This window comes from Lepisma saccharinum, chromosome 15 (assembly GCF_977018435.1).
Source record: "Lepisma saccharinum chromosome 15, izLepSacc3.1, whole genome shotgun sequence".
In the NCBI taxonomy this organism is placed as follows: domain Eukaryota; kingdom Metazoa; phylum Arthropoda; class Insecta; order Zygentoma; family Lepismatidae; genus Lepisma; species Lepisma saccharinum.
The window spans coordinates 78,763,107-78,775,415 of NC_139243.1; the positions used below are offsets into that span (position 1 = coordinate 78,763,107).

The 12,309-nt window shown below is 40.5% G+C and overlaps 1 protein-coding gene across 1 annotated transcript in view; it reads left to right on the top strand.

Moving 5' to 3' along the window:
* Nucleotides 1-591: 591 nt before the first annotated feature.
* LOC145999353 (uncharacterized) overlaps nucleotides 592-12,309 on the top strand; it is a 266,207-nt gene continuing 254,489 nt past the window's right edge. Inside the window, exon 1 of the mRNA XM_083136293.1 lies at nucleotides 592-1,049. The gene's annotated coding sequence lies outside the window, so the exon portion shown is untranslated. The remainder of the gene's footprint in view (nucleotides 1,050-12,309) is intronic.

Below are 12,309 nucleotides of genomic sequence, written 5' to 3' on the forward strand. Positions count from 1 at the left end.
CCCAATTCATCTTATCACAATTCATCCTCATCCTCGCGATTAGCCAAAACTGACAGAAATAAGACTAATCAGTCAGTCACAGACACACATACATATGTATGTTTGTATATATATATATATATATATATATATATATATATATATATATATATATATATATATATATATATATATATAGCCTACGTATAATTGAGCCGAACTATGTGTAGGAGAGTTTCGCACAGCGTGCTACAACTCCTGAGCTCCCGTGTTCGAATTTTGATCTGGGAAAGGTGTTCTCTGTCAGAATCTCTTCATGAATTACATCATATCACTCATCCTGACCGTCGGAATTAGAAAAAAGTGCCAGAATAGCGACGTGTGTATGTATATTTGAAAGATAGCTTCCTCTATTTTGAAGACAGTGTTCTTCACTAGCCCTAAATACAAACTTGCACACTTACAGATGGAATATTATGGTACGGCTGAAGCAGAACTGGAAACAAATGACAATGCCTTTTTCTTTTTACTTATTTACGCGTACATTAACGTCCGAGGCAAGAAATTATTCTCGCACGCAAGCTGTCCATTATATCGAGACGAGTTCGGAGTCAATTAAAGACGAAAGCACTTTCAACCCGTTGTGTGGCTAACGGACAAATCTCCCCAGGCAAGATCTATTGAAAGCAAAGGTTGGGAAATGCTACACAAAAAATGCACAGTGTGGCCAGATCGTGTTGCGGTCTTTGACACTCAAGTATGCAAGCCAAGCATCTCTTGGTATTAGCCACACGTAGCCCTACGACACACTTCGAACAGGAATTGCATTCGGAGGGAAAAGATACAATTGGCGAGACAGACGGTGATTGGCTGCCTACGTCAAGTGGGAGATTGTTGTTAGCGCAGATTGTTTGATAACCGCACGTGGAGTTTTCCCTACGCGGTTTTAATTGGCTTCGACACTTACACGCAGGACTTTCAGTAGAAAGTGAAGCCGAGGGGTGATCTGGTGGAAAAGTGGCTGTTTCATTAGTTACAATAACGCCAGGTACTGCAGTTAGCAAGAGGAGGTAAGTGCATACGCATTTCATTATGGAATAGTTTTAGTAATAACTTCTGATTTGGTTTATATATCATCGCGAAGATGATGATGAGTGATGATAAGATTAAATTGATGAAGGGACAATCACACACGTCGGGATTCGAATCGCTCTGTTCTAACCACTCCGCAACGAAGGTCGGCTAGCAATGCCTTCATTAATGATGTTACTGTATATTTGGTACTGCTGGAGGTAACGTTATTCCGTTTGCATTAAGCTCTATGGCGCAAAAGTTTTCTGAAGGCCAGAGCGTGCCAAGCTGCTTTGTCATTGGTCAGCGCATCGAGTGCCATCGCTTCTGTTTTCTGGTTTTCGAGATCGAAACCGTTACTTCTTGTTTTCAAGTAGTTTTCCAATTGTCCTCATGATGTTGATCAGTATCGAAATGTTGTGGGCCCACACTGGGTATCGAACTCGGGACCGCTCGTACCATAAGAGGGTGCTTCGCGGAGCCCTGCACAGGGATATTCGGGAGTTCGGCCCTGTTGGAGGTCTGCACGCTTGCCGCTCTCCCTTCTCCCTGTGTTCCTTTTTCCTTTGTCTCCCTCTGTTCATCTCTTCTCCTCTCTCTCATTTTACACCCTCTCTTCGTCTCTTCTCCTCTCTCTCCCTCCCCCTCTCTTTCTTCTTTCCTGCCTATCTTACTCCCTTATCTCTGTCTCCCTTCTTATTTTCTTCCTTTGTTTCACACCCCCTGTTCTGTCCTCATCTTGTTTTCTCTCCCCTCTTGCTCTCTTATCTCTCTCTTCTTATTCTTTTCCTTCGTTTCACACCCCCCCGTTCTATCCTCATCTTGTTTTCTCTCCCCTCTTATTATCTTCTCTCTCTTTCTTATTATCTTCCTTCGTTTCACACCCCCTGCTCTGTTCTCATCTTGTTTTCTCTCCCCTCTTATTCTCTTCTCTCTTTTTCTTATTATCTTCCCTCGTTTCACATCCCCTGTTTTGTCCTCATGTTGTTTTCTCTCCCCTCTTATTCTCTTATCTCTCTTTCTTATTATCTTCCTTCGTTTCACACCCCCTGTTCAGTCCTCATCTTGTTTTCTCTCCCCACTTATTCTCTTATCTCTCTTTCTTATTCTCTTCCTTCGTTTCACACCCCCTGTTCAGTCCTCATCTTGTTTTCTCTCCCCACTTATTCTCTTATCTCTCTTTCTTATTCTCTTCCTTCGTTTCACACCCCCTGTTCAGTCCTCATCTTGTTTTCTCTCCCCTCTCTCTTTTCTTTGCGTCCATCTCCCATCTCTTCTTTTTTTTTCTTCCACCTGTTCCCTATTTATCTAATTTTCCTTCCTCTCATCCTCTCTTTTTCACCAACTCTTCCTCTTCTCCCCCTCTTCTCTCTCTTCCTCCTTCCCTCCTATCTTCCTCTCCTTCCCTCCTCTTCCTCCTTTTCTTTTCGTACCTCTCCCCTTCTGTTCTTTCTTTTTCTTCCTTCTCTTCCCTACCTATCTCTCTTTTCCTCCCTCTTTGCCTTCATCCCTATCTTTCTACCGTCAGAAGGAGGGTGAGAGAAGGAAGGAGGCACGCCTACTTTCTATTTCTCCCTTAGAAGAGAAAATGAGTCTTTTCTCTTTATTCTTTTCTTTCCTCCTCACTCTGTATGTTTCTCTCTTTCTCTCTCCTTCCTGGAGGAGAAAAAGAAGGCTTTCTTATTTTGCCTAGAGAGAGTGAAAGATCACCTCTCACTCTCTCTGTATTGCTGCCCCTGGGTGCTCATTGACGAATTACTGGCGCCGGTTCAGCCAAAAGCCGGAATATAGTTGCTGCAGGAGACACCCATTCGAGAATCGAATCCGCACCCATCATCTGGATCACCAACATTAATTCATATTTTTGTTTGCTTCTCTCTGCTCCAGAGCGCGTTAAACACAAGTACAGAGTGTGCCAGGGAATGAGAAATATTTTTATGCACCTCAACTTTCGTTTCGAGTATATTGCCGATGTGTACATGCTAGTACGTAAATGAAATTCAACACACAGGGCCAAGGGGAAACCACATTGACGCCACCCGCGCGGTCGGAGGCCATCTTGATGTCCGCCATCTTGAATTCAACTTCAGAATTTTAAATGGGAAGAGGGTGATATGATATATCAAATCAGGCTAGAATTTCACGAGAAATGCAATGGTGAAGGTTTTTTCTACGTATCTTTAACCAGTAAAAAGTTATGACTGAATTATTGTACCAATTTGCTCCTTTTCGAGGTGTATATGTTTCTACTTTAAAAATATACAATAAGTGCAAACAAACTATGAGTCGTATGTGAGAAATTATCAACCTTGCAATTCTTGCAACCTACCCTATCATGGGGGTTGACTGTAAAACTGAGTTGGGCAGGTTGTAACATTTTCCGTCATAGATGAACGCACAGGAATATCTGAAAATAGATAAAAAAAAACAAAATATGTAAACTTTCAGATATGTTTATAATGGAACAGCAAGGTACAGTAAAACAACAAGAGAAAAGTACGATTTTCTGTCCATTGTGCGCCTGACGGCGGCCCGCTTGGCGCCCAGCCAGTCGGCAACTCCCGGCATATCGCGTGTGATATCTCCGCTATGGAAACTGCTAGCTTCGAAATCATTTCAAGTTCTCAGAATTACAGTTACAATTACATTCAAAATAAGCACGCTAACATGCCCATGGGAACTGTTGTTAAAGGGATTCAATATTATAAAACTTTCGAAACCTTTCGATTTAAAATTCTGTTTATTTTTCTCGTACAAAAGCTTAATACGAACACTTATAATTCCTTTCTCTCTCAAATATTAACTATGTTTTTTTCAAAATTTATTCTGGCACAAATCTTTACCATACGAAATAATACACATTAGTACAGACATCATTTTCGAATAAAAATTACTAAACAGTTTCGGGACTCAGTGTTACAAACCCACGCATTTTGTTACAACCTGCCGCATAGTGGGCGGGTTGTAACAAAATGAGTGTCAATCCTTCCTCTAATACTCGAAACTACACTCAATCATGCTGTGATCGCATATCCAACCTATCTGGTACGTATTTACAACCAACAACACCAATTCGCTGATTAGACAATTTTTTACCTGCCTCCTCGAAAAACAAAAAAACATGCTTTCTCATTTCAAAGTCATGACGATTTCTCTCGTCCAATGGGCAACTGAGGCACTATTGGCACATACCTCGGTTTAGTGGTCATAAATTTCTAACGAATTACTAAATATGGTAATTACATCATAATTAATTAGCATGTGTATCCGTTAACCTATCCTCCTGGACAGAATAGGGGATTAGTACATTCAAAAAAAGTGTCAGCTGCTTATTCGTGTATTTTACAATTTGTTACATATCTCTTTCTCTCTCTCTCTCTCTCTCTCTCTCTTTCTCTCTCTCTCCCTCTACATCTCTCTCCATCTCTCTCCCTCTATCTCTCTGTCCCTCTCTCTATCGCTCTCTCTCTCCCTTTCTCCCTCTCTCTCTATCGCTCTCTCACTTCTCTATCGCTCTCTCTCTCTCTCTCTCTCTCTCTCTCTCTCTCTCTCTCTCTCTCTCTCTCTCTCTCTCTGTGGCCATGAGAGTGTTTTTCTAAGTGTCACTTCATCAAATCATTATCCATCCTCATTGTTCCTCAGTACAGAGAGCAAACTTACAATATTTAAATAAAGTAGGGATCGTTTCTTAAGTGAAGATTATTCTGTCAGTAGCTTACATTGGGAAATAAAATTTCATATACTGCAGGAGGCCTTAGAAAGAGCGTTTCGCGAGCTAACAGCAGATGTCGCTCGCACACTGTTGCCGATAGTCTTATGTCGTCTGCTCCTCAGCCGAACAAACAGGCCGAGGTAGCAAGAGGCAGAGAGGTGCAGCGATCTAGCTGTGGCAACCGGGCTCGCTCGTTCGCAGACCTGATTGGTTCTCGCAGACACACCCCCATATTGCCGCCTGCTGCAAGCCCGCGAAGTGATCTTTATAAGGCCTCATGGAATATAGTAGTAGTTGTTTGTTTAACGCGGCATAGACTGTGCAATGTTTTCATACCTCCGAAACTATTCCAGCGCGAAATACAAAATTGGGTACGTTGGAAGAACTGTGCAAGGAGTGGTCCTTTCAGAAAGCATCAAACTTTCAACCTCTCTCCCACGTACTACACCATGCACTGCATTTTGATGACTGACAAGGCTCTGGCAGGGGGCGTAATTAGGCTGGATCAGCCGGGGCGGTGCCCCGACGTAAAGGGGCCCCGAAAGTTCGGAAGACTGTAATGAATTTTCCACTTTTGTTTTCTGTAGACTGGCCCACTGCAAGCAGTTGCACGTCTGCAGTATGCCACGATTTCCCACTATGCTAAGCAAGGAATGCCAGCGGGATAAAGTTATGGACTCTCACAATTAATTAAGGATTGCAACGCTGGCCGGGAAATCTGTGTACGTGGATGGGTCAGAAAAAAAAGTTACAACAACAAATGAAAAAACACACTATGACCTGGTATGAATTGATGGTGTATTCTAAGAAGGCCACACACACACATCACTTTTCCACGTAATCGCCAAGGCGATTGAGACGTTTATCAGACAGCTGAACCAACTTGTTGATGCCGTCTTGGAAGAAATCATGTCCCTGCTCATTGAACCACTTAATGGCAGCTGCCTTGACGTCATCCTCGGACGAGAACACTGGGGAAAAGGAAAGAAGTAACTTGGGCTAAGTCCGGGTTGTATGGGTGGTTCACACTTCCCACCTGAAACGTTGCATCAACTGTTGAGTCTGACGGGTCGTGTGAGCTCTTGCATTGTCATGAATGAAGATGACACCCTCACTCAACACGCCACATCCTCCCTTCCCAAGTCAAATTACCTACACAATTTCGCAACATGTTGTCTACTGATAACACTCTCACCATACACTTCCACGAGTTGAGGATGAATATCTGCTGCCGGAACATTCCTCGCCCACAATAAGCTCATGACACTTCGCACTTCCACGGCAGACCAATTCTGCAAGCGTCTCGCCATTGCATCGGCTCCTACGCCACTGACGGTAAACTTAAAGTTGTCAAAACTCGCCATGCGTATATGACGCCATCTGTTGCGCTTCCGGGTAAACAAATTACACACCTCCTATTTCGTGCATTCACAGATCCATCCGCGTAAGTACAAGAAAGTACCCAACAACTTCCACCTCAAAATTGCGTTCGTCATAAATTAAATTCTGTTTTTAATGCTGTACAAGGCAACCTGGAAACATCCCTGTTTTTTTGTAACAGCATCTCTGTAACGGTGCTCTTGGATCGCAAGTGTTAAAATCTTGAACAAGACATAAGCCGAATCCAACCCTCTACCCACTACGAGGGTCATGGAAATAATAAGTTAACTACGCTCTTAAAGAGAAGTTTTTTGATGTTTTGAATTTTTTTCCGAATGTAATATTAACAAGCAGGAAGCGAAATGAAAAAAATGGGGCAATTGGCCTCTAGGTAAAAATTAAACATTTCAGATTCATATTATTATTGACTGTTCAATGTTGAGTCTTGGAATAGATGAATATCATCTCTAATAAGTCATTACAAGCATTACACTCTTGATCTGGCTGCTTGGAACGCTCTCGAAGAAATTACTCCGCTTCGGAAATCATTTGAAACACTTGTTCAAATTATGTGCCAATTAAGGGGATTTCAACTGAATTATCTGACAAAAGAATCAAAAAGATAAAAAAGCACCCTGACGAGCTCGGTTCAAAGACTTGCCAGCCGAGAGTGCTGATTCAACGTAGGAAGATTTTACACTATGATTTTACACAATTTGCTCACAACGGACAATCATTTTAAAGGCATGAAAATACTTGCGGACACATAGAAAGTGATACATTCCAGTGGCGTGATCATCATTTTCAAAGAAGAGAGGGGGCTTACATATATTTTTTTTTCGTTATTAAACCCTCATTTTACCATTTTTGTCTTGCTTTTGGCGTTCTTTTTTTTCTAAGGAATACTGAGCCACCAACCCCTCCTTGGGCACGCCACTGCAAACCTTCTATTTGTCAAGATCTATAGACACTGAGCTTCGCAAAGAACCTGAAAGCATTGCAAAAACATTCCCAAACCTTTATTTCAGTCTCAAATTTTATTAGAACTTCTTTCAAACACAAGATGAAGGACATGTATGATGTGAAAGGGTTTGCTGATCTCCTTGTGACACAACCAGGGTGCGATATCCTGTTGTGTTGGGTTGCCAGCATCCAGGCGGCAAAACGGTTCTTTTTGAACGGCTGTAGCGTCAAAACGACGCACCAACGAGAAAAATGTTACTGGGAAAAGTTGTTTGTTTTGATGTCTTCTATACGAATCTGTGGTCCGTGGGCGCCATTAACATGACACCCTGTATAATAGCAGTAACTGGGGGGCCCTCACTAGAGTCTCGATACGCCCCTGGCCTCTGGTGTCTGGCCTCACAATCAGAATAATCCTTCGTTAGTGATTGTCAATTTCATCTTATCACCTTTGATCCTCATCTTTGCGCTTAGCTAAAAGTGGCAGAGAAGCAAAATAAAATAAAATAAAACAAATGAATCAACATGAAGAGAAGTTAACATTTGGGCACTTACAAGGAAGTTCCCCATTACATCCCGCTTCACTGTCACGGTTAGCGAAACGTGTAGAACAACAACGCATTTTTAATTTTACTTCGCTTTTCTGCCACTTTTCACTGATCGCGACGATGATAATGAAATTGAACAAGGGACATTTACAAAGAATACCCAGGAACTGCCGTGGCGAGATCCGAAGTCGACCACTTAGCGAGCTCGATCTCAAACCAGCTGATAAGAACGATAACAAATAAGCAAGATAAAAATGCAATTAACAGCTCCTTTTACATTCATATCAGGAGTGCGCTCGGTTTTTCGAATGAATTTGAACAAGGAAAGCGATATTTACGAGCAATGTGCATGAGTTTATAATACGGGTTAACATCACGTAAAGTAAATAACAGAATATCGTGATCGTAAATACTTAACGCCTAAATTTAATTCTGAAGCCAATACAAAGAACATACCAGTTTACGGTCCAATGCTAAAAGGGGCATAGCAAAATAATTTCCTCTACAACAGAGCAGATTAATCCTAGAAAGAAGCGTTTCGGCTTTCTAAACTTATCTCTGATAGCACGTACGTAAACTCGTGGCAACATTACGATAGCTTGCTTATAGCTTGTGAAAGTAAGTTTTATATGGCCAATTGGATGCAAGTTTGATGTAAGTAGTATTGCTTTTGCTTTGTAGAAAGGCCATTGCCGAAAGCTTACAGCTACGTACGCCAAGCTTGATGCAGGCTTGCCTTGGCAAGTTTGCTACAAGTTCGACTTATAGTTACTAGATAGCTGGGTACAAGCTTCTTCACTTAACATGTCAAGCTTGATTCAGGGTTGCAGCAAGTTTTCAATGCTATCTGGGATATGATATTACAAGAATATGTATGAACTGTCTGCTAAAATACCACGTTACACTCACCTACAATGTAATATTGGCCTCTATGAGCAGAGCGAGGTGAAGCAGCAAAGTGGGTTGTCTTTGGCACAAGTTCCCCAGACGTACAGGCTCCATTTGACTACAGGCCTCAATAATGAAGGCTTCGCTCCATGTCTACTTGATAGCCCTCCGCTTGCTACTGGCGTACTGCGAAAGCAAAATAAATTAATGCTAATTGTTTATAATGTAATAATAATTCGTGAAACTGAAGTATATTTCAAAAGATCAAGGGTTGAAAAGTGAAGATTTGGAAAGGTATTTGTGTGAAGTCATTGTGTGATTTTTAAACGTTGTAATGTTCTGATACAGTTACTGTTAAATTATCTCCTCTTGAAAGAGGGAATTTTTACTCTAAATACATAAAATTCTTGTATACAATTTGATCTAGTAACGTAAGCCATCTTCCTCAAAGTAAAAATACTGTTCGTACACTTCCACACACATCTTTTCGTTCCATTCTCAATTCAATCCCCGTCCCTAGACCAAATGGTTATCCATTTCTTTCAACACATGGTCGCAGTTCCATCGTCGTAAATGCCCATAATGAACTCCTATTTCTTCTTCGGGAAGCTGAACCTCTACATTGGTCACATTTCCTATTACTATCCATCGGGGTTTATAGGCAACGTAAACATACACGAACTAGGGTTCTCCTATGAATATAATTCAGAAAACAACACATCAAACATTAGGCGACAATCATGAAAGATTAAAAGAACAATGGAACTAGAGTACTCACTTGAGTAATCCTTGATATTTCTTTACAAAAGGGAAGAACTGTCCTAAATGTCCTCTGAAGGCAATCTCATCGTGAACTTGGTATACCATTCTTGCTTATGATGACGTCACTCCGACGGTTTCTCCTCTAGACATATCAAATTGTACCTACGGATTGATGAATATTTCAAATTATGTATAACATACACAGGTATGATTATAATTAAAGTAGAAATTCTATAGAAACTGTTAAAAGGAATGGTACTTGTTCAATTCGATGTTGGTATTACTGTAGACTTTAAATTTATAGTTTTTATTTGTGTGTTTCAACTTCACTCAGGATAACTTCAAATAGACAGAAAACAATATTGGGTAAATTTGTCGTAAGGGACAGACGGCTGAAATTTGCTAGTTCATTTAATTTGAATATTCGTACTTACGTATTCTGCATTGAGAAACATTGCTGAAGGTGGCATTTCGCTTATTTCACGGAAAGTAAGTTTTCTTCGTTTCTTTTTGCCTTCGGTAACACACAAAATGGCGATCACAGTTTCACTACCGTATTCGGCAGGCAGTGTTTCCACCCCCACTGCACCCAAAAATACCTACGTAGCCCCACAAACCATTGACGAATAGCCCCACGAACCATTTCCGGTAAGGTTAGGTTAGGTAGGGTCACGTATAGGTTACAATAGTTAAAAATTGGTTTCGAAAAAAATATCGTAGCCCCATACACCATTCTCGCATAGCCCCACGAACCATTGACACATAGCCCCACAAACCATTTTCGAAACGTACCTTCTTCAGTTACAAAAACACATGTTTGGAAACACTGACCGGGATTACGTCATCACATACAGGCTACATCCACCTGGAAGTAAATGGATGCAAAGTCTTTCGTGCATCGGTCACACATTTATATCGAAAAATAGATGATTTACCGGCAAAATTTAATGAACGATGCGAGAAAACACTTCCCCGAACTTCCAGAAGTATAAAGAAACTGCATTCGGTAAGTAATTTCTCCTGTAAATTTGATGAAATCCGTCTGTCCCTTACGAGAAATTTACCCAATAATGAAAACTGAATAACTTTACATTGATATGTGTTGTGAACTCACCTCTCATCCATTCACTAAGCGTTCCCTGAAGTACTGATGAAAGTCCGTCCTTTTCCCAACTGCAGGCTCTTCAAGATCCATACGTAGCAACACACGACACAAACAAACAAGAATCCCTTGCTCTCAGTCTTTCAATACATGGCAGGAACTCCCTACGAATACATCAAAACACATGCACGTATATAAAAAGGGGAAGTGAAAAGTTCTGCACCTACATTACACCGGCTGGGACTTTGGTCATCCTTTATCTAGCTTCCAACCTCTGTTGCTCAGCTTCGTCCAATCTTTGGAAGGAAGTTCTGTGCTGTGAAATCGTCCTCACCAAGAGACGTGCTACTAGGTAAAGCAGAACAGATCCGACACTAGCCACTCCTGAGTTTACTCACTGACTACTTCGGTCCTTTCTGGACAAATTACGGTCTTCGGATTGGGCGCTTTAAGATTAAGAGTGACGTTGACGTGGTAGCTGTAAGAACACAAATCTTCACAGTGCAAAAATGATGGGAAAATATGGTACTTATCTCGACCGTGGATTGGGCTGTGGTGCATCATAGGCGTGAACTCATCTGCAAGCCTTTGTTCCTTAAATATGAAAGAATACAGTACTTGAGTTAAACATCTTTTCGATTGAGCGTTCACTGATTGATCAAAAATCACCTTCTTTCGTGGACCTTGATGACATTGAAAATCCCGATGGTAGTACGTTTCCCTTCAGTTAGAACTGGAAAACATTGATTTGATTTTATATTTTTTGCATTTTATCACCTTCTTTTTGGCTTTTAAGTCATTTTTCAGTGCTTTTTTCCATTTTTGGTCCATTTTAAAAGCATTTTTGAAGTTTCTTTTTGCCCCATCCATGCTTCGTGAATTTTAAATTCGTTTCCTAGCATAACTCACAAATTTAAATTCCCAACATGGTCTCCTTAGCAAGTAGCTCCATTAATTAAAAATATGGTTAATGCAAAAACATAATATAATTTTTAAGTGGAATCATTGGCAATGGAATTTATTTTTCTTCCAGAAATCTTGAAATACTTTTCGTGAAGCCTTGCTTGGCACTATTATCGCTTTAATCTGTGGTTTTAAAGTAAAATTACTCACAAAAAATTATAATCTGATGCACAAGTAACACAACTGCATTTTCAGAGACTTGCACCGTAAAACCTTGCAGTGTAAGTTTGTAATAAAACTAAGAAAACTGCATTAACATTTAGTTGCCATTTCCCCGTTGCTTTAGTAGTTCAAACCACCAAACAACGGGTTTCTGTCGAATGATTCAACTACTCTCTCTCATAACATATCAAAAAAATCAAGCTCTCGTTTCAAGAGGGAAAATTATTTTTACGTCAGTTTTAAATAATTATAAGGTCATTCTGTAATTTTTGAGATCTTTACGTCATGAACTTCCGAACCCTTGTGATAACATTCGATTGGAATTTAGTGGGAGGGGAATGGAGGCACGTGCCCCTCTCGAAAGCGATTATATTATAAAACGTATACCTGTAGATACGAGTAGCATGATATTACAATGAACAAAAAATGTTCGATCAATCTTTTTCCAAAGAGCAAGACAATAAAACAAAGTTTAGCACAAAATATTCATCGGGGATAGTTTTACTTGATACAGGACACCGGAAACCGGATCTGGGGCCTGTTGGTTACAAAGAAATAACTCAATATGCTGACCAAGGCAGAAATTTATTTTATTAAAAACATAAACTAAACTTAACGTTTCAACTCTGCACCAAGTGCACTTGGTCAGCATATTGACTTTTTCATATCATGGAAACAAGGCTTAATGATGTTATAAAAGTAATAACGTTTACTGGTCAAGTAAATATTCAAAGCGAAAGTATTCTAGGTCAAATATATCAGCTGTTTGTGAAGCTAAG